Source organism: Trachypithecus francoisi, unplaced genomic scaffold (assembly GCF_009764315.1).
Source record: "Trachypithecus francoisi isolate TF-2019V2 unplaced genomic scaffold, Tfra_2.0 Lachesis_group8, whole genome shotgun sequence".
NCBI classification, from domain to species: Eukaryota; Metazoa; Chordata; class Mammalia; order Primates; family Cercopithecidae; genus Trachypithecus; species Trachypithecus francoisi.
Window position 1 is genome coordinate 57,152,106 of NW_022681473.1, and position 21,180 is coordinate 57,173,285.

At 49.4% G+C, this 21,180-nt stretch overlaps 1 long non-coding RNA gene across 1 annotated transcript; it reads right to left on the reverse strand.

Annotated features, from left to right (window-relative positions):
• Nucleotides 1-7,878: 7,878 nt before the first annotated feature.
• On the reverse strand, nt 7,879-20,704 carry LOC117079879. The gene is made up of 3 exons (XR_004435641.1): nt 20,636-20,704; nt 19,287-19,409; nt 7,879-7,924 (listed from the first exon to the last, which is right to left on the reverse strand). It is a non-coding gene; the product is annotated as an uncharacterized LOC117079879 (long non-coding RNA).
• Between the last annotated feature and the right edge of the window lie 476 nt (nt 20,705-21,180).

The following is a 21,180-nucleotide window of genomic DNA, read 5'->3' on the forward strand; positions in this document are numbered from 1 at the left end:
ACTCTCCCTGGACCCTTAGGTCTAGGATGGCTGTGCTCAACCCAAGGGCCCCAACTCTTACTTCGAGGTTGCTGGAGATAAAGTTATAACACAAGTTAATTACATGGTTATCGAGAGATAACGGAGCCACTCGAATGCAGTTTCTGGGCAATTACAGTTGTTTCCAACAGAGTTACCATATTGCAGCCATGAAATAACATGTCATTTTGCAGTAATTATGTAATTAACTTGTCTCACCACTCTAGGTTGCACAACAATTAATTCACTCACAATGAGATAGAGTCAAACTCAGGCAGGCGGGGTTTGCAAGCCCCCAAGAACAGAGCTGGCCTTCTAAGAAGACCCCAGCCCCATCCTGCCCACCCCAGACCTTGTCAACAGACTTCCCCAGCTCAACATGGTATGGAATTTGCCAAGTCTGACATCATGGACCCAGTTATTGCTCTCTCACCGTCTCATCTGGGAAATGGGGATGATCTGATTCCCAGGTCAGCCACGGGCCCCAGATCTACACTGTGAAGTGCTGTGGTTACATGAGCTACAGTCAGCATTGTGGACATCATGAGATCCTCAGTAGGAGACCCTCACCCAGAAAGTCCAGTATCAGTCCACAGATATCCCAAAGAAGAGGCCACATGGGCCTCATCTTAGCAAGTGTGAAACTGATAAGAGGGTAGGGAGGAAGCAGAGAGAGACCAAGTTCATTCTGTAACAGAGCAACTGGGATAGCGGGAATGGCTACCAAGGTCGGGGATTATGCACCTGGAGAGAATTCACAACACCCTGGAACACCCAAGGGTGACACAGGAGAAGCCTGAATTTCTCCCCCATCACTGCAAAGGAGAAACTTGGTTAAGTGTAGGCCATGAATTGTGTGGACTTGGCTCTCCTTGGGGGTTACACCCACCACAGATGATTGGTGCAGGGAGGGACAGCTGAGTGTGAACTGTTAGAGGCTGCAGCAGCTCGCATCTCAGCCTGGGGCATGTGGGCCGTGGGGAATGTGGGCCAGCATTGAACCATAGCTGTGCACAAATCTCCCTTTCCTCCAGCCAGATCTTGGGACCTCATCCCCTCTCCCTGCCTTCCTTGGTGGCCTGGGGAAGAGATACCCTAACAGGGGGCCTGAGCCCAGGAAATATGGCACCTGCTTATGCTCCCACTCCTTGGCCTGAAGCTGGACTGCGCAGCCCATGTTTGGAAAGAAGTTTGATTCCAATCTTAACACTGCTGCAGAGCTCATTGTGAAATCTCCTATGAATCCTGTCTCTTCCTGGGCCTGCTCCCAGAAACCTTCCCCCACATCATGAGACATGCGGAGGCCACAGGCACAATCCACATGACATTCCTGCCTGGGAGATCTCATCTCTACAAGGAGACAATTGCTCTTTCCCTTAAAGCTGTCAGAGACCATTCATGGCCAGGATTTTTATTCTAGGGCAGCATCCTTCTCCTTCATGAGAGTTGATGGAAAGTCTCTTGTGTGCCAGGGTTCCCCCAAACACCAGTTTCTCCCTCTCTTCAGATGCCCAGGCTGCACAACACTCAAGACTTCCAGTGGGTGCTGCCTAGACCCCAGCTGTCTGAGCTTATGTGCTCTGAGCCCAGGACAAACAGCCAGGTCCTCGGACTATCCCCCTGGCACTGGGTTTTGCAGAGCTTATTGCCTTTGCCAAGAAAGCCTGGGCCCCTCAGACGTTCCAGAGCCCATTGGCTGCCTGTGGCACCTGGGCTGGGGTCTGTGCCTCCGTGGTCCCCATGCCTTCTCCAGGACACCACATTCCAGAGAGGAGCTGGTTCAGGGGCTCCTGCCTGGGGCTTTCTTTGCAGACTCTTACCTCCTGGATCTGCTCTGGAAGCATAGTGAAGCCTGTTGGGGTGGGGGTAGGGGACAGCTCTGGGGTTTCCTGAAGTTCCAGCAAGTCCAGTTTTGTCTTCCAGAGCTCAAAGGTGCTAGGGAACTGAGGCAGTTCTTGGGCCACATTTGTTGTTCTAATGGGTCTGCCTGCTGCACTGGGGGAACTGAAGGGCTCTCCTGACAAGGGGCCAGAGAGCTCCTCATGATTACCTGGGCCCCCTTTCTCCGGCTGCCACCCTGAGCCCTGAGCCCCCGGCCCATCTGCCAGGTACTAGGTGGGATCAGGGATCAGCGACAGAGCACTGAGACACAGAGGGACAGAGGAAAAGATGAGAACGAATAGGTTGTGGTGCGGTGGAGGGAGAGAAAGAGAGATGGAAACAGAGAGGGGGAGATGGAAAGAAAGGAGGCAGAGAGCAGGAGAGGAGAGAGAGGGGGAGGGAATGGGAAAAGCATCCCAGAAGAAGTTTCTAACTTCAGGGAAGGCGTGAGGTGAGAGCAGTGTGGAGGAAAGGGCAGCGTGGCATGATGGTTACATGCACAGCCCAGGAGCCAGATTATGTGAGTGCAGATCCTAGCTCTCCACTTGGCAGCTGCACAGCCCGGGGCAGCTTGCTTAGCTTTCATCTTAGAGATTAGGCCTTTCCTCATCTTTAAAGGGGACTGATGATAGTGCCTGCACCTCAGGCTGCTCCCAGTGGTAGATGATCCGTCACATGGGAGGTGCTCACAGCTGCAGCAGCTCCTGGTGAACACCAGAACATGTAACTGCTGCTGGGAACCTTCCTTTATACAACCAGCACTAGGTCTGCTGGTTTGAGGCCTGGCTCACCGCAGCAGAGTCCTGTGTCACAGGCGACTCCTGGGCATCTGAGAGCTCTCAGGAGAGGGGCACTGCGTGCTGGCACCAATGGGGGAAATCCAGCCCAGACAAGGCAGGCTTTCATAAAAACATGCCCAACCCGCTTAAGCCTCTCAGCAACTCTGTCTTACAGTTGAATCATCCCCATTTTACAGTTGAAGAAACTGAGGCTCAAAGAACCATTCTAGTTAAATAATATTCAATAGCACCTGGACTTGAATTCAGGCCTGGTCTGACTCGAGTCCATGTGAAACTGCCACCTAGAGGCCGCTCTGGGCAGTGGAAGGATCTGGGAGTCCAGAAGTAGATTTTATCTTCACTAAACCCCCAGATCCTCTCCCAGTCTGCATTCCCTTTTCTCTCTACAACTCATGCCCTAGCGAGGGCTTGGTGCACAGTGGGGAAGGGTCCTCGGACACTTATGTTCCTCACTGCACATCCTGCATGAGCATGTCACTGGGCCTGGCCTGTGCTGGCCACTGGGTGGGATGAACAATTCCAGATGCTGAGCAGAGGCAGTGCAGGCAGCCTGTCCCATGCCTGAACTGAAGGTTTATCAGTGGGACAGGTCCCAGTGCGTCATTACTCTGTCAGTCTGTCACAGACATGAGTCAGGTGCCTGCTATACGCCAGGCACGGTGCTGGAGGGAGGCTACGGGATGGAAACACAAGTGAACAAGGTCATTCTCTGTGTGGTTTACAGTCTAGTGAGGGAGACAGACAATAAACAAATAAAAAGATCAATAACAGGCTAAAGACAGTGCCGGGCAGCAGGGAGAAGCTAGAGGGAAGCCTACTCAGAGAGAGTGGGCAGGGATGAGAGTTTCTTGCCCACCACCCTTAGAGACCATCTTATCCGATGGGTTCACTTTGGGGAAACGGGGGCCCAGAGATGAAGTGATGGCCAGGGGCACACTGGAACCAGCCTGGGTTGGGAGCCTGGGTTCCTGGCCCTCAGCCTGGCCCAGGGCTCTGTCTCCTACATCCTGTGACTTGCGTTCCAGCCAAGGATCCTCCTCGGGCACACAGTGGGTGGAGGAAAGGAAACCACTCAGCCCTGACACCTGCTCAGTGCTTCTCTTCCTTGTTTTCCAGTTAATAAGAAACATTACTCCTTAAAATGTCGAGAAATTGGGTTTGGGTTCTTGGCTTCGACCACCAATCTCCCTGCCCCATAATTCCACGAACTTAGGACACATTGGTTAGATCCATGGCTTCTGGGGATTCTAGAGGGATTGTTCCGGACACTTGGAGTGGCTGCCCTGTATAGCGTATGCATTAAGAAGGCAGGATTCTCTGCAAACTCAGCATAGTAATGTTCTGGGGAAAAAACAATTCACTGTAAAAGCAGGAATGTGCAATGCCCTAAGGGCCGCAGGACACCGGGAACTGGCAGGACCAGCTCTCCTGTTCCTTTTCTCCAGCCCTTGCCTCTTTCAGCCCTGCTGGTTAGTTCTGATGGGGGAGGAGCTGAGGCTCAGCTTTGGGGCCTCTGTTGGACGTTCCTGGCTCCTGGGGTCCAGAGGTGGGCCGAGGCAGGTGGGTTTCTCTTAGCTGTGCATCACAGGCCGAGGTGTGGCGGCTCCTGTCTGCTGCCAATGACATGCCCATTAGGCACCCCCTGAGGGAAGGGTTGTTTTGTCTGGGTCCTGGAGACGCCCCTCCCTGCTTCACCTGGGCTTTCAGGGCTATCGGTTCCTGAAATCAGTCAAGGTGACGGTAGGGCCCCTTGCTCCTGGTCCAGGCACATCAGGCCACCATCCATTCCTAGCCTCTCTCACAGTGAAGGAGTGAGGGTGACTTTGCACAAAGTAGGGCTGGGGTGGGCACTGGTTCCATGGGACCCCATTCTCTGAGTTCCTGTGGGCTGCTGCCCCTCAGCCGGGGGCTCTGCTGGCCCAAGCCTGTCCTTCACCCTTTCCCGCACCTGCCTTCTTTTTTAGGGCCTTTCTGGAAGCTAATCCCCGTGCTTATTAGATGACTCCTCCTCCTGCCCCTCTGCTTTCATTAGAGACAAGAGAGCTAATTACTGGCCCCTCTGAGGTCCCCCTACAGGCCATTTTAGGGCTGAGGTGGCCCTTAAAATGATTTAAAAATCCCATTTCCCTGCAATGAAATAGACTACCCTTCCCTCCTCATTAAGGCTAATTACAAAACATTGCCCACCTGAGAGGGGCCTGCTCTTGTCCTCCCACCCATGCCCACCTCCAGCGGTGGCTCCCCAAAGAAGCCTCCCCAGGCTGGGAAGGGAGGCAAGAGAAGCATCAGAGGCTTTTCTCCCTCCAGGCAGACATCCCAGAAAATTCTGGAAGACTGAGCCTGAAACAGCACGAGGCAGGATGGGTGCAGGTTGCGGGGGTTAGATGGAGAAATGTTGAGAAGGGGAAAGAGAAGACCAGGTTTGAATGGTGGGCACCACCCCTTCTGGGGCTGTCAGGCTGCAGAACTGCAGAACTTGCCCACCAAGTCCAAGACGTGAGCGTGTCCTATGTGAAGGAGAACCAGGCCGGGTCTCAGGACTCTCCGGAGCTCTTTGTGGTCCTGGAGTTTCCAAGATGGAGCCCCTTGGGCTCATCAGCACATACAGAGTGGAAGAGGCGGTGGAAAGCACCCCCAACAAATAGGGCGTGGCCTTTCCCTGGAAAGCCAGCACTAACTCCAGAAGCAGCTCAGCTCTTCAAAGGGGGGCCTCTGCCCAGGTGCCTCTGACTCCAGAAAATGATGCTGACATTATCCTTTATTGTGACATTTGTCTTGTTCCCCTCTGCCCCCTGCCTGGGACCAGCAAAGTGGAAAAACCAAATGAAAAACTCAGGCTATCAAAAAAGGAGCACTTTAAAAATTTCAGCATATATATGTGTGTGTGTCACATATATATTATATAAAGGTTTGTTTCATTTCAAACACGTAACTTTATTTTGCAGTTTAGATATTTTTATTTTAAATCTCATATGGGGTTGGATGCCCTCATCTTTTTTCTTTAGCGTAGGGCCTCTAACCGAGGCTCTGGACTCCATCTAGCTCTGCTCTCTCTGTATGCAGTGTGGGGCTGCGCAACATAATCTCTGAGGTTCATCCCTCTCCCACATTCTGGGAAACGGTGAGTCCCATTCCATGGGACATTTGGTGTGGACTGTTTCTGCATGCTTTCTTCCCAACCCTGCCTTTGGTAGAGGGCTGTAGATTGGTGGTGTGCAGTAGATGGACTACAATATTTAGCTCACAACCAAGCTTTGTCGAAGGGGGAATATAACGCAAAAAAGTTGCATGATCTATTTTGTTGGGGACCCCCCAAGGCATTCCCATTGTGAGCCCAGGGCTAAGAAGGAATAGACTCTGCCTTCCACCACCGAGTTTGTCTCTGGTGACCCTCAACACCAGCAGTGCTTTGAAGAATGGGACACCACATTCCTCACTCCCCTTCAGACACTCTCCTAGTCTTGTACACCTTTCAAGTTTTGCTTTCTGATTTTTGCAGATAAACATTTAGGCCAGGAAAAAGACTTCATGTAAAGGAAGGGGCACAGGTTCCAGAGTCCCAAGATAGGTGCAGATTCTGGGCTTCTGATCCTATCTGGGTGAGGACCAGATCCCCATTATACTTCTGGTTGTCTTTATTCCCTGTTAGAATGCACACTTCTACCTTTCCCTACCACTGACCAGTAGCCCTTTGTCCAGCAAAAAAATGCCCTTGGGCCTGAAGAGACCTTAGAGGCACAATATCAAGGGCCCCTTGCTTTTAGTGGGCAATCTACGTTTTTATATTAGCGGTCACAGGTTTCTACCCTCTAGGAACTTACCCCCCCGCAGTGGGGCGAAAGACAACAACCCATTATAGAAATGTTTCTGCTTATTAAAGCCCTATAACCCCCATTGCTATATTTTGTCTCCCAGCCTCCCTGGGAGTACACAGGTTAATAGTCCCAGCTTACAGGGAAGGATATAAAATATATTGTAATGTAGTTAGATCATGCAGAGGACAGAAGAGGAATCAGCTCTCTTCCTCTTGGGACACAGTGCCTGCTCTGTACCTTAGGTGTAGACCACTAATAGAAGCAATACATGGTGAGAGTGGATGAATAGATACTGTGTTGTGAGAATTCTGAAGAGGAGATGGCCCATGTGGCAGAAAATATCTGAGAAGAGGCAAGTACTGAGCTGCTTCTTACAGAAAGACTAGCTAGAAATATGAGGAAAGACCTTACAGGTACAGAGGGAAGCCTGTAATCTTGACTCGTCAAAATAGAAGAAGGGACACTGGGAAGTGGAATGTGTCTAGAATGGAAGTGGGGGACAGGAAATTGGAAGCTGAGCAGAAGAGTTTAAGCCTTTATGTACTAGGCAATAGGGAGTTCAAGTTGTGAGTCAGGCATAGCACACATGTCCACTGTTTTCTAAGTTGTGAATCTTACGGACACTTGCAAAATGTATTTTCCTGTAGGTACCATAGATAACCTTATTGGGTATCACTTATTAAAGCCCTACCTCCATAAGGGCACAGTGACCTGCTATGAAGCAGGAGTATCAAGGAAGAATGCTTTTGGTGGCTCAGGCTGGGGCCCAGGGAGCAGAACTGGCTTATTTGAGCTGGGGCTAGGATTTATCTGTGTGGAGATACGGAGAAAGGACACTTCAGGCTGAGACAAAAGCAAATGTAAGACCTAGCAGTGCTAGGGAGGCTCAGGGAGGAGCACACAGTCAGACGTGCCGGGAGGCGAGGGGCCTTATTGGAAGTAGTGAAGTGGTCTATGGGTAAAGGGAGTACAGTTGATGGAGATATTGGATGGTCTGTGTCCTGGGGCAGGGGGTATAGAACTGGGGTTAAGGAGCACTGTTTATTGGGGAGGACTTTGAGGCCCAATAGACCAGAAAGCTTCAGAAGGTGTCAGAGTCTAGCACAATGGTGTGATGTTTTGAAATGCACCTCTGCCAAGGGGTAATAATGCTCTTTGCAAGTGGAGGTGACCACTCTCTTGGCTAAAAATTGAGCATGATATGGCCTGGGGCAAAGCCCTGTGGCTGGCTGGTCATGCAGTACTTCCTATCAGACTACCATTATTTGGTGCTCTTTGGGGGTTGATTCTTCAAACAGCTGAGTAGTATCATGTCAGATGCAGTTTTCAATCACAGGTGTGGATGAGGTTATGAAGGAACTTACCAAGAATCCAGACACCGAAAAGCATGCCTGAGAGCAGTCTAGTGACCTAGGCAGAAAAAAAAGTGATGTTGATTTAATTCATCCATCAACCTATCCATCCATCCATCCTTCTTGCCATTCTTCCTTCCATCCAGATTTCTGTCTATCCAAGGTATGTCGAGTGTGTAATGCAGTATCAGGCAAGAAAGGTGAAAAGACAAATGAAGCAAAGCCCCTGCCCTCAAGAAATCTCACAGAAAGGAGGGGAGTCAGGAGCCATCCTGTTAAAAAGTCATAACTCAGTGTGATTGGCATCATGTCAGAGCTCTGAACAGAGGCTTCAGAAAGAAGGAAGAGAAGGTGACTAACTTTTCCTGGGAGAAGGGAAAGTATCAGAGGAAAGGACACTTGAACTATCAAACATGGGATGATGAATATGCCCGGCAGCCGGTAAAGGCACAGAAGTGGGAGACAGTGGGGCTTAGTTGGAGGGTGATGCAGCACTCAATGTACCTGCAACGCAGAACGCAGAGGCCTTGGAGGAAAGCAGCAAGCCTGTTGGCAGGGGCTCTCATGCCAGGCCAGGGAGATGGACCTTTACCCTCGAGGCAACCAGGAAATGTCAAAACTTTGTAAGTGGAACAAAGGCACAATCAGGTCTGAACTTTTTGGGAAATCACTCTGCAGTGATATAAAGAGTGAATCATGGCAGGAAGTAGTGGCTTACACCTGTAATCCCAACACTTTGAGAGTCTATGGTGGGAGGATTGCTTGAGTCCAGGAGTTCAAACCTGAGCAACATAGCAAGAGTCTGTCTCTACAAAAATAATTTTAAAAATTAGCTGGGTATGATGGTGTGCACCTAGCTATGTGGGAGGCTAAGGTAGGAGGTCTTGAGCCCAGGAGGTCAAGTCTGCAGTAAGCCATGATCACATCACTGCACTCCAGCCTGGGAGCAGACACCAGGAAAGGGGACAGAGCAGACAGCAGGGGTGAGGACACCTGCAGCTTCTTCTATTGCACAGATGAGGAATGAGTTTTTCATGACTTGCTCTTCATGAGCCTTTGCTGGACTTTTTTGTTTTTCTCTCCATTCAATAAGTACTAGAACTCTCTTGGGGATAGAGAAGGCAAGGGCTTCCATCCAGTCATTGCGTCCTAAGCCTGCTTTGAGTTTTATCCACTCTTTGCTCCCAAGGCATCTTCAAGCACAGAGAATAAAATGGCCAAAGGAAAGGTGTTCACACTGGGCAAATAATTTCTTATGAGACGAAGTGAACTGTGGTTACCTCCTCAGTCCCCCACCACCAGGGTATTTGGGGCTCATTGAGAAATGAACTGAGAATAATGCCAATATCCCAAATGGCTCATATGGGGCATTTTCTGTTAGTGGAAGTTCTCTCTACAATAAAAACAGGTTCAGAAATGAGGGAAACACTTACTTTAGTATAATAATTACAGGTAATAATTATTGGAGAGAAATTAAAATCAGGTAACCAGGAGGAATATGTATTCCTCTGGTAATAATCAGCTTTGAATTTTGTGAATTTTGTGAATGTCTGTTAGGTAAATCCAGGAGGAAGCAACGCATCCATGTCTGGTTTAGAGGTCGAACTAGAGCCAAAGCATGAGCATCTTCCTCACTCACAGGAACAAGAGACCATCTACCTGAGACACCCTCTGTGGTGGATATTCAGGGGACTTTGAAGCTCCACTCCACAGATGATAAGTCTAAAACAAAGGAGTGTACCTGGAACCTATTAATGGTCTAGGGTGTGTAGGTATCCAAATTGTTCTTATCAGACTAAGGACTCATATTCCATGACAGGATGAGAGGTTTCCTGTCTTTGTATATGTGAATAAGGAAACAGGTGGTTCTGTTTGTCACTGCTAGCCATCTTATGACCATGAAGGAAACCAGCCTTAGGATGAAGATGGCACCAAGGAAGGCAGAATGGAGGAATGGAAAAATCTATGTCCTCAATGGCTTCATTAAGCTGCTGGTGGTATACACTTGGGGCCCACCCTACCTCCAGATGACTCTATTGTTTAAGTCCCTTTGAATCAGGGGTTTCTGTTACTTGCAGCTCAGAGCATCTTTACTAATACACCCTACAAAGGACTCCAAAGGTAAAGTTGCGTAAGCCTTGTTGCGGTACGAGGGAACTTTTTGGCTGTATAAACTCATGCCCTGGTCTTTCCAACTTCCTGTATGGATTTTACGGGTGCCTAGTTGAAGCCTTCATTAGAACTGCTTATGTCTCCATCCACTGGAGTTGAGCATATATTAGACCTGGGGAAAATAGGTATGGTGGCACTCAGAGAAAGGGGCAGGACCTTTTCCTTTGACTTCTGATGGGGGCCTGGTCCTGCCTTTGAGAGTTTAATAGCCAATATTCTGATTTTCCTCTCAAGAGAATATTAGCAGATCATGTACTTGTCTCACCTGAGGGCCAGAAGGGAGGGCCTTGTGCTGCAGATTAGTAGTGGCTGTCCTCTCCACACCAAGCACTGTTTTCCTTCCCACCCACCCTTGTATTCTCATCCCCTACTCACCCTATTGCTTGAGGAGAGGGACTGTGAATATGGAAGTGGTAACTGGGACCAGAGCCTAGCTGAGGCCCCAAGGCAGTCCTCCAACTGGCAGGCAGGCAAAAACTGGAAGCCCTCTTTCTCTAGGACTGAAGCAGCAGCCAGGAGAGGCTCTTAGAAGCAGGTCCTGAAGGTAGCATGTGCAGTACAGCCTGCTCTGGCCTAGTTGGGACTGCAAGAACCATCAAAGCTGTCCTCCCTTCCCTCCCCTGCCTTGGATGACACATGAAAGGGACTCTGATGCCCTATGCTGGTGGTTTTGATGTCCAGCCTTGCCCATTGAAAAGCCCTTTTCCTGGCAATATTCTCTGTCTCTCCTCTGTGACTCTTTCCCTGTGTCCTCCTTGTCATTCTCTGTCTCCCTCCCCCTCCATTTTTGCCCCTGTCTTCCTCTGACCATCCCCATCTCCATCCACCTTTCCCTGCTCCTCAAGCTCTGTGTAGCTAAGTTATTTTTCCTGAAGTAAAATCCGAGTTATCCTGTGTAAGACAGTTGGGTTCATTGAAGAGCCTGCCACAGGGCCTTTGCTAGAGCAAGCCTGAAGCTACTCACCCCACTCTCTTTTCTTAGAAAAGACATGAGTCCCCTGGTACTTGGATGCTTGCAGCTGGTCCTACCTCCAGAAAAAATGGAAGCATTTCTGTGATCTGGCAGGGCTCCCGTAGACCCCAGAATATCCCCCAACCCGTCTGTCTGGAGCCCAAAATTCTACTATTATTAGTTATCCCATTGGGAGCCCCTGACATTGTGCACCAGTGATTTCCTATGTGAGTCTCACAATTTTCCTCTGAAGGATCCCAATGATCAGAGGTATCAGGGAGCCTTGGAGTGTGGTCTGCCATATTACAAGAGGATTTTTAAGATTCAGGTTTTGTCTTAAAAGTTCACATGCATCTCACTCATAACTGGGAGTTGAACAATGAAGATGAGGACACATGGACACGGAGAGGGGAACAACACACGCCAAGGCCTACTGGGGGTTGGAGATTAAGTGGGGGAACTTAGCAGATGTGTCAATAGGTGCAGCAAACCACCATGGCACACGTATGCCTACGTGACAAACCTGTATGTTCTGCACATGTATCCCATTTTTTTAGAAGAAATAAAGAAAATAAAAGTTCATATGCATCAATGTATTCCAGTTTATAATATATCCCCCAAGTCCCCAGTGCCTCCTTTCAGGTTACCAAATGTAACCTCCATCCTGCCTGCCAGTTCATAATATATCTTTTCAGGCTGAGTATGGTGGCTTATACCTGTAATCCCAACACTTTGGGAGGCTGAAGCAGGAGGATCAATTGAACTCAGGAGTTCAAGATCAGCCTGGGCAACACAGAGAGAATTTGTCTCTACAAAAAATCAAAAGAAGTAACCAAGTGTGTTGTTGTGGGCTCCTGTAGTCCCAGCTACTCTGGAGGTGGAGGCAGGAGGATTGCTTGAGCCTGGGAGTTTAAAGCTGCAGTGAGCTATGATTCTGCCCCTGCATTCCAGCCTGGACAACAGAGCCAGAGCCTCATAGATACATGATATCTAATAATATTTCCTTTAAGATTCAGGTTTTGATCTCTCTCTATATATAGAACTGTATATAGAGGGATCTCTCTCTCTCTCTATATATATATATATAGAGAGAGAGAGAGAGAGACATAGAGACTATATACATATATATATATATGTTTCATGGAAAGAGTACTAGCATTATTATTATTACCACTCTACAGTTAAGGAATTGGTGGTCATAAAGATGTGACTTGCCCAAGGTTGCTGAGCCTATGAGTGGTTACCCACGGATTGGGGACTTCTGCCCAGCTCCCATAAGCCCTGTCAGTGGTGGCATTCCCAGACAGACAGAAATTTGCTTGCTGGAGCCTGGGTTTTCTTGTCTGATGAAAAGATTCCTGTTGAGAGCCTTGAGAATATTGAGTTAGGAAGATCCAAGAGGCAGGGGGATGGGGTTTAAGCAATACTGACTCCCAGGATTTAGCCATGGAAGGACTGCAGGACTTCAGGCACACTGACTGGGGTGGCCAGTAGGCCAATAGGTGTCCCCTCCAGAGAATCAGGCTCTGAGAGGGATTACATTAGTCCTCTGAGCCAAGTATGACTGTTGGCTTCCTGGATCCCTGATCTTCCCTGGGGACAGAGGAGAACAGGGTATGGTCTGGCCCCCTTAGTGTGACTGGGCAGTTCTCTTCCTGTCGCTGAGCCCCAGTCCTCTTTGCAAAATAGGAAACTGGAAGGAATGTCTCCCAAACACCCAAGGGGTGGCTTGCAGCCCCCAGGGCAGCCAGCAGGAGGTGCCAGTGTCCTGATGGGTCACCTTCATAGAAGGGAAGAACCAGGTCTGTGCAGCCTCTCCGGCCTCTAACTTGAGGCCTCTCTCTCTTAGTAACTCCCAGAGGAGGGCTCCAGCTGTCAGCTCACTGGGATTAAAGAAGGAGTCTCTGGCAGATTCTGGAGGTGTAGGAAAACCTACTTGGGGAGGATCAGACCAAATTCTGCCAAAATTCTGAGGACTGGAGAAGGTGGTTTGGGGGACTCCTTTTCAAAACAGTAAGTCTGAACCTCGGAGGGTAAGGGGGGCTATAGAGGAGTGCAACCCCTCACCAAGAGCTTTATCACCAACCCAGACTGCATTAACAGAGTATGGTGTCTAGAACATGGAAAGGAACAGGCTCTCTTCTGGCCAGACCGCCTGTGGACTTTGGGCTTCAGGAAGAGGGTCTAAGGCAACAAAGGCAAGGGAGACCCTGTCAGATGAGGAGCACCTACAGCACCTTAGCTTGTCTTCCCTGCAGCAGAGCAGTCTTAGAGTCATGGCTTTCCAGACTGTGGAGCAGAGAGGTCAAACGTGGGGGCACTGGTATCCAGCAACGTTGGGTTGGTGTCTGGCACTGTTACTTTCATCAGTGACCTTGCATAGGTTACTTCACATCTCTCTGACTCAGAATCCCACCTACTGGCTGGGCACGGTGGCTCATGCCTGTAATCCCAGCACTTTGGGAGGTGGAGGTGGGCAGATCACGAGGTCAGGAGATAGAGACCATCCTGCCTAAGACAGTGAAACCCCATCTCTACTAAAAAAAAAAAAAAAAAAAAAATTGGCCAGGCGTGGTGGTGGGCGCCTGTAGTCCCAGCTACTAGGGAGGCTGAGGCAGGAGAATGGCATGAACCTGGCAGGCAGAGCTTGCAGTGAGCCGAGATTGTGCCACTGCACTCCAGCCTGGGCAACAGAGCGAGACTCTGTCTCAAAAAAAAAAAAAAAAAAAAATCCCACAGAGACATGAGGAAGACTAAATGAGGTAATACATGAGAGTACCTAGAACAGCATCTGGCACATAGTAGTTCTTCACTTCGTGTTAGATATTATTACGGTTGTTTCTATTATTAGCTGAATGGGTGTCATGAGCAGAGGGAGACTGTATGGGTGGGATATAGGGAGGAGCATATGGACTTTGTGTAAGTACGACCCTTCTCCATATGAAAGCTTTGATGGTAGTGAGCTTCCCGCCCCGGAGGTGTTCAGAGGCTGAATGACTCCCCTCCCCAACTCTAAGGGCCACCTTCAGTTCTTAGACTTTTGGGGTCCCTTCTACAACTTTAATTGACAGAAAAAAAAGTATGTATTTACCATGCACAGCATGATGTTTTGAAGTATATATACATTGTGGAGTGACTAAATCTAGCTAATTAACATATGGATTATCTCATATAGTGTCTTCCACAACTTCTGCACCTGGAGGAGATTCCCAGGACAGTCTGTCTGCCTGCTGGATTCTATTCCAGAGGAAAGGAAATGGGTGGTCCCAGCCAGTGCCTGTAGAGGAAGACTCAAGAACTCCTTCCTGACTCATCTCCCTGCTCACAAACGCCCTCAGAATTCCTCTTTTTGAGCACGAACAGCAGGATAGGGACAGGGATGAGGGCAGGAAGAGGCAGCTTAATAAAAAATCCCAATAAAGTTCTGCAGCCCCTGGGGGCCAGGGGCAGGTCCTGGGCATGAGCCTTCCTTAGACCTGCCCACAGAGGGGCCCTGACTAATATTCCTGCCTGCCCCTGGCTTCATTAATGATGCTGAAGAAGGGTCTATGAGGTCCAACGGGTCTCCCCAATGCGGCTGACAATATTGCTATGCCGCCCACGCCAGCCCCATCCCAGCACACATATCCTCCCTCTTCTAGACCCTCTGCAGAGGAATGGGTTTGATTCAATCAGCCATTTGCCTGTGGGACTGTCTGGTTCAACTTATTATGGGCAGATGCCAGCTCCAGGGAGTCAAGTAACCCTGGCGTGGAATTTGGAGCAAAGACTTATTAAAGAGCAGCAGAGAGGCTCTGGGATGGGGGCTCTGTTCCCCCAGAGCAACCAGACCCAGGGTGGGCTCCAGCTAGGAAAGGCAAGGGTGGGATAGATAGGGGCAGGAACCCAGGCATAGCCCACCAGGAGTGCTCCTCAGCTGGCCAGAGCTCCTCCCCTGGCAGTTCAGGGCTGGCTGGCCTCTCTCCACCAGGAGCTCGAGGTGGGACAAGGTTGGGCCTTGTTCCCTCTGTGTTCTCCCTAATAGAAAGCACAATGCCTTAAGAAGTTTGGACTGAGAAAAGCTAAGTCTGAGTACTTTGAAGACAGCCAGACAAAGGGCTGGTGGGGACAGCACAGAGTGCCTCGGCCCTCAGCTGCCCACAAAAGGAAGGAAAAAGCAGTGCAGACGTTGCAGTTAGGCTTAAAAAACAAACCTGTGAAACAGAGACAGCCCCCCTACTTCCCCCTCGCTCCAGCATCAGCAGGAGGGGCTGAAAACATTTGTTCAGAGGGAGGGTGGGGGGAAAAAGCCCTAAGTGCTTCTGCTTCCTTTTTTTTGCCAAATCATGCAGAAGATGCTGGCAGCTGCAAAGATTCAATTATGCACAATGCGAAAAATCATTTACAAAAATAATGGCACTCGAAAAAAAATGGCCTCTCCAGAAATGGCGTGGAACAATAAATCCGTTAATTAGCTAATTAATATTCAATTGGGGTCAGTGGGCTTAATAGAACCTTTCTTGGAGACCCAAGAAATTCTAAACTGCCGCGAGGCGCCTGCCCACTGCCATTATCTCGGGCGAGCAGGCCCTTATCGGGCTGCCAGCTGTCCCCGAACAATGCGGGCCCTTATCAGCTGGGGCAGCAGCCCTGGCCGCTCGCTTCGGCTCCCTCTGCCCAGAGGAGCACGCAGCCTCTTGGTAATTGATATATGGCGCAGCTTTGTCTGAGGCTGTTTGCTCTGCTGGTATTTAAGGCAGCGCGGGCCCCCTGATTGATTGCCATTGGCCAAGTTTCTGCTGTCAGTGAGGGACCAGCCAATGGCAGTGGCTAACACTCTTGATGGACCAGCCATCTGGGCCAGGCCAGAGGCCCAACTTGCACCAACAAGGCCAGCTTGGGTTTGGCCTGAGTTTTGTTGTCCTCCTAAAGTGGGAACCTGAGCCCTCAAAGGTTTGGGCGTTTGGGTGGGCGGCTGGTATCCCCTGCCCTGCTTTGCTCTCAGTTCAGTCTTTTTCTCAGGAAAATGGGAGGTTGGATCAGACCAGCGTAACTTAGGTTGTTACTGTAAGTGTGATCCATGGACTTGCAGCATCCAGCACCTGGGAGCTTGTTAGAAACACAAATGCTCAGGCCCACTTCAGACCTCCTGAATCTGAATCTCTGGAAATGGGGTCTAGGAGTCTATGTTTTACTGAGTGCCCTAGATGACTCTGATAAGGGCCCACTGAAGTTCGAGATGCAGTTATGAAGATCAGGGTTCCCACCCTTGGCTGTGCCTTAGAATTACCCAGGCGAGGGGGAATTAAATATACAAATTCCTGGGTCTTGCGGTGTAGGGTCACTTTTTCCTCAGCTGCTAGTATGTGCCCTGAGCACAAGGTACTCTGGGAACCCTGGAGCTGGCCAGCAAAGAGACAGGGATCCCGGCTGCTATGGTCGTGCCCATGGGGGTCCTGCCCAGCGTAGAACAAGGTTGCGCATGTCAAACAGTGTAGACAAGCTCTGGCTATACAGGACTTGGGCTCCAGAAATCCACAGGGAGTTAGAATGCATTTTCTATTTTTTTGAATCAGTGTCTTGCTCTGCCACCTAGGCTGGAGTGCAGTGGTGTGATCATAGCTCACTGCAGCCTTGAACTCCTGAGCTCAAGTGGTCCTCCCACCTTAGCCTCCCAAGTAGCTGGGACTACAGGTGCACGCCACCATGTCTGGCTAATTTTAAAAGAATTTTTTTGTAGAGATGGGGTCTCACTATGTTACCCAGGCTGTCTCAAACCCGGGCCTCAAGTGATCCTCCTGCCTTGGCTTCCCAAAGTGTTGGGATTACAGTTGTGAGCCTTCCAGATGCATGTTTGATAGAAGCAATGTTCCACATGGGAGGTGGGCTCCCAGGCTAGCCCCTAGATACCGTGAGACCCATAGCAAAGCTGAGTCTCAGCACATCCCCTTAGCAAATGGATGGGGAAGGGAGGAGAAGCAAGAAGAGGAAGTTAGGGAAAAAGAAGGTGGAGGGTATTTTATTGTCTTACTAGGGCTCAAAGCATGGGGTCAGGTTTTCTAAGTGTTTCTTCGGTCCCCTACATTCTCGCCGTGCCCCGTTTTCTCTCACTTCACCCCACTGGCCCACTCTTTATCACTGCACCCTTCCTGGCCTGCCCTCTCAGGTAGAGCTGAGAATCCCACAGCTCTGCCTTCTCCCAACCCAGCCCCACATGTTCCAGCTGCAAACCCTTGGGGACCAGCTTGGTCATGTCTCTGCATGTGAATGAGCAGGACTGGTTCACTGAGGTAGGAGAGCTTTGCTGGGATCTGGACTTGGAGTTAGCTTAGATGAGGTGGGTAGGAAGAGTCCCCCATCCTGACTGCACCTCACCTTCTCTCAGGTGTTGCATGGGAGCCAGTCAAGCAATAGGAACAAAGAGGCCACAAGGTAAGGGGCAAACACCAGGCATAACGCACCCAGCCTCAGTGCCCCTCATCCAACACAGTGGAGCTTGGTGAGAGGAATTCAAGAGCCATGCTCTTCCTGGAACACAGACAGGTACAGGAACTCTGGGTATCAGCAGGTGACAGGACCTCAGCCACAAGGGCCATGGGGGGTTAGTGGGGGCAAAATTGGTCTAAACAAAGGATGACTCTAAGCTTAGGATGATGTTGTCCTGGGCAGGTGATTGGGCAGAGCCTTGAACCCCAAAGCAAGTTAGGATGAAGTTATCAGCCCTGGTCTTCCAGGCAAGCACCAGGTGTGATTCTGAGTGAGACCAGAGTGAAGGGCTAGAGCTACTGAAGCTCTTCCTGCCTCCTGGGCCACATCCCAAGATGGCCAGCTAATGTGATCAGTTCCTTTGTCTCCACTGTGAATCAGCAGCAACGGCTCAATGGGATGCTCCTCCTGGGTCATTTACTTCTTTAGCAACAAGGGGTTTTCGGTGCACCAGCATCTGCATGGGAGGATTACCGGGCACTTCTAGAACTGCCTAGGCCTCAGGGGAAGCGCAGCCGAGTGGATTGACTGGTGTGAATTGTTGGAGTCACCAGCAATCAGCATGGTGAGGAGCAGAGCTGATGCTGCAGTCTCAACCAAATGACCCTTTCATCTGTGCCCTCCCCGGGGCTCTCAGTGTATCAAAAGGCTGTCAAAGAATATCAAAGGCAAAAAACTATTATCCATCCCTCTTCTAGGTTTAATAACTTCCATATTGATGTGTTCACGGGACTCTAATGAGGAAAATAGCCTTCTGTTAAGTAAGAAAACCACTGACCTAAGAACCCATGGATTAGCCCAGGCCCTCACCTACCACATGAGCAGTTAGCTTCTAAAGCTGCCCAGACACCAAAACTACGCCCTTCCTCCCCAACCACATATGTTCACACATGTGACTTTGGCTCTCGTGGGGCTCCCTGATACCTCCCTGAGCAAGTCTGCTCCTTTGGACAACATGGGTTTGGCCCATCTCACCAAATTCTGGAAATGGAGGCTGAAGGTGCTCTCGTCCAGGCTAGAGTCCTGACCCCAACTCTCTGAGGGGTGCATGTGTGATCCCAGATCATGGATATTGCCCTGCACAAGCTGGGACAAGAGCAAGATACCCTAGTCTTCCTTTCCTAGATCAAATCTGCTCTGGTCATGGTTCAGGAGGCCACTGGGTGCTAGCCCACCTTTGGAGTTGCTTCCACAGCCAGCCATAGGTGGGAGGGAGTGAAAGGCACCAACAGAACAGATGTGGAGAGAGAAACACTAAGAGACTCAGAGACATACTTGGGAGAGAGGCAGAAAGAAAACTCGAGAGCCGGTTGGTTTGTGTGAGAGTGAGGGAGTGCTCTAATCATTGGTTCAATTATCTGAGACTCTCCTTTGACTACTGTAGAGACATCCTGTGCCTATGACAACAGTTGCCAGGATGGGAGTGTTGGCAGGCTGGGACCCTGCAGATTTTTCTGACTCCAAATTCCTATTCTGACCTTGAGTCTCTGGTTTCCTATGAGCTCAGAGTGGGTTCTTCCTTGAGTTTCTTTCTTGAGAGGGCTAAGCTTGCTCCCAACTCCCTTTGTCACCTGTTCTCAAAACACCAGATGATTGGGACCTTCAGACCAGTGTCCACACCAGTTTTATAGATGAGCAAAGTGCAGCTCAGGGTATAGCCGCTGCCAAGTGCACATTATGCACATGAGTTAGGTGCTGGGCCATTGCAATGGCCTCCCCGCTTTACCTTTAGTTGTCTATCTGCTGCCCACTCCCTCACTCCCTTTACCCAACTGTCTCTGTGCCAGGGCAACCAGGCCCTACCACCAGAGGAAAGAAAGTTTCTGCTAACCTGAAAACAAGCCATAGGAGCAGGAGGCCCTGAGTGCGCCTGCGGAGTTTGGAGCTCCTTCAACTTCACGACTAATTGCAGAGAGGTAGTGGGTGGGCTCTTGGCAAGCGATTAGCTGTCCCACTGCAAGAATAATTTGCATAGAAAATGCTTTATTTGGCAATCTATTAAAGGGCCCACAGTGCTGTGGCTTATCTCAGTCTCACAGCAAGGAGAAGGCTTGGCTATCTCGTTAAGTTCTGTTGATGCATAACAATTTGAAATGGGCACAAGCTAGTATGACATTTATAGATGCCTTCACTTAATTATATTACACAAACATAGGGTTGTTTATCCTTGGGAATAAAGTCTTTTTGAAGTCCAAGTTGGCATGTGCATAAAGGAGGGCATTTTAACCGATTTTTCAAGAGGAAGCCTCCTCACTTCAAACTTGGGGGGTTGCATTTCCCTAGGGCCTCGTAACACAGAGGGTTCTATGGCTGAGATGCAGACTTTGAGATTGGCTCTCTAGTTCTTCTTATTTAGGGGTGGCCTACAGTTTAGCACTTAATACAATATTGTGGAAAGAAAAGCTTATTAGAGCAAGGAAAAGAGACTTGCTGTGTGACCTTGGGGGAGCCCCTCCTCTTTTCTGAGCTTCCATTGCCTCCTGTGCAACACGTGGGGTGGGACTTTCCTGCTCTAAAGCAATGACTGACAAACCACATGTTCTGTTTTCACCTTGCCACTCCTCACATTGACTCTGTAAATTAAAATACAGCCTCTTTGTTAAAAGCCAAAGGGAATTCAGGGGCCCCATTGCACGCTTTCTAAGGACTAGAAATATGCTGGAGGAGGGAGATGACGAAAAATAGGAAGGGGCTTGCAGCTGCAGCAGGTGTTGGTACATTTTGCTCTGCCAAGTCAGAAGGCCCCAGGAGATTGCAGAGCTTGCAGCCTTGCTTCATTTCCTTGAAAACTAGGAATTGGGTCCTGATTGGAGGAAATGCAAGAAGAGCCCTAGGGCCTTTGAGAAAATCCATGAAGCCCTGAGAAGCCTGCCTTGCTCACAAGTTGCCCATGGAAAGCTGACAGATGCCAGATAGCTCTTCACCTCTAGGCACTGGAGCAGAGACCAGTGCTGCCCTGGGAGGAGCTCTGTATGCAGGGTTGGGTTGGGTGGTTTCTGGCAAGGCAGAGCCTTTGATGATTCCAGTTAAAGTGCTGCCTGAGTGGGTCATTTAACAGAAGAAGATATGGTGAGAAGGAGGGCTTTGTTTAGGGCCCTGGCTTCCAGACACTGTGCTCCTCCTGGACTCAAGCTTTCTGGAAAACAGACTCTTATCCTACCTCCCACTCCCTTCCTGTACCTCTAGGACTGAGGACTGCACTCAGAGATGACATGTTCATGCTTCTTCCTGTTTCTGGTATATATATATATATATATATATAATATATATATATATATATTTGTGATTAATGGGCACATTATCTCTTATTAAGAATAGAGACAATTCTCACTTCATTATGATTTCCTATAAATAAAACCCTGTTAAAATAATGGAGAAAACATGAGTTAGCGTTAATAGTTAGCTTTATATTTAAATAATGTGGATAACAGTGCTTTGGATAAGACCTAAAGAAATGCCATGCCAACTCCTAAACACAATTAGGTAGTTCCTTGGCTCATGTTTACCTGTTGTCAGTCACTGCCTGCTCTAACATGATTGTCCCCATGGAGAGTCTTGAGTAAAACCTATCCACTGAGTATGTTAACCTTGAGTCAAAATGTTTCTGGTGGTGCTAGAAAGAGCTTCCTATCTAAATGTTAGCATTATACAAACAGTTGAGTTGAAAGAACTGTTAGACTTGTAGCATCCAAATAAAACAAAGCAAAGGTACCACTGACTGAGCA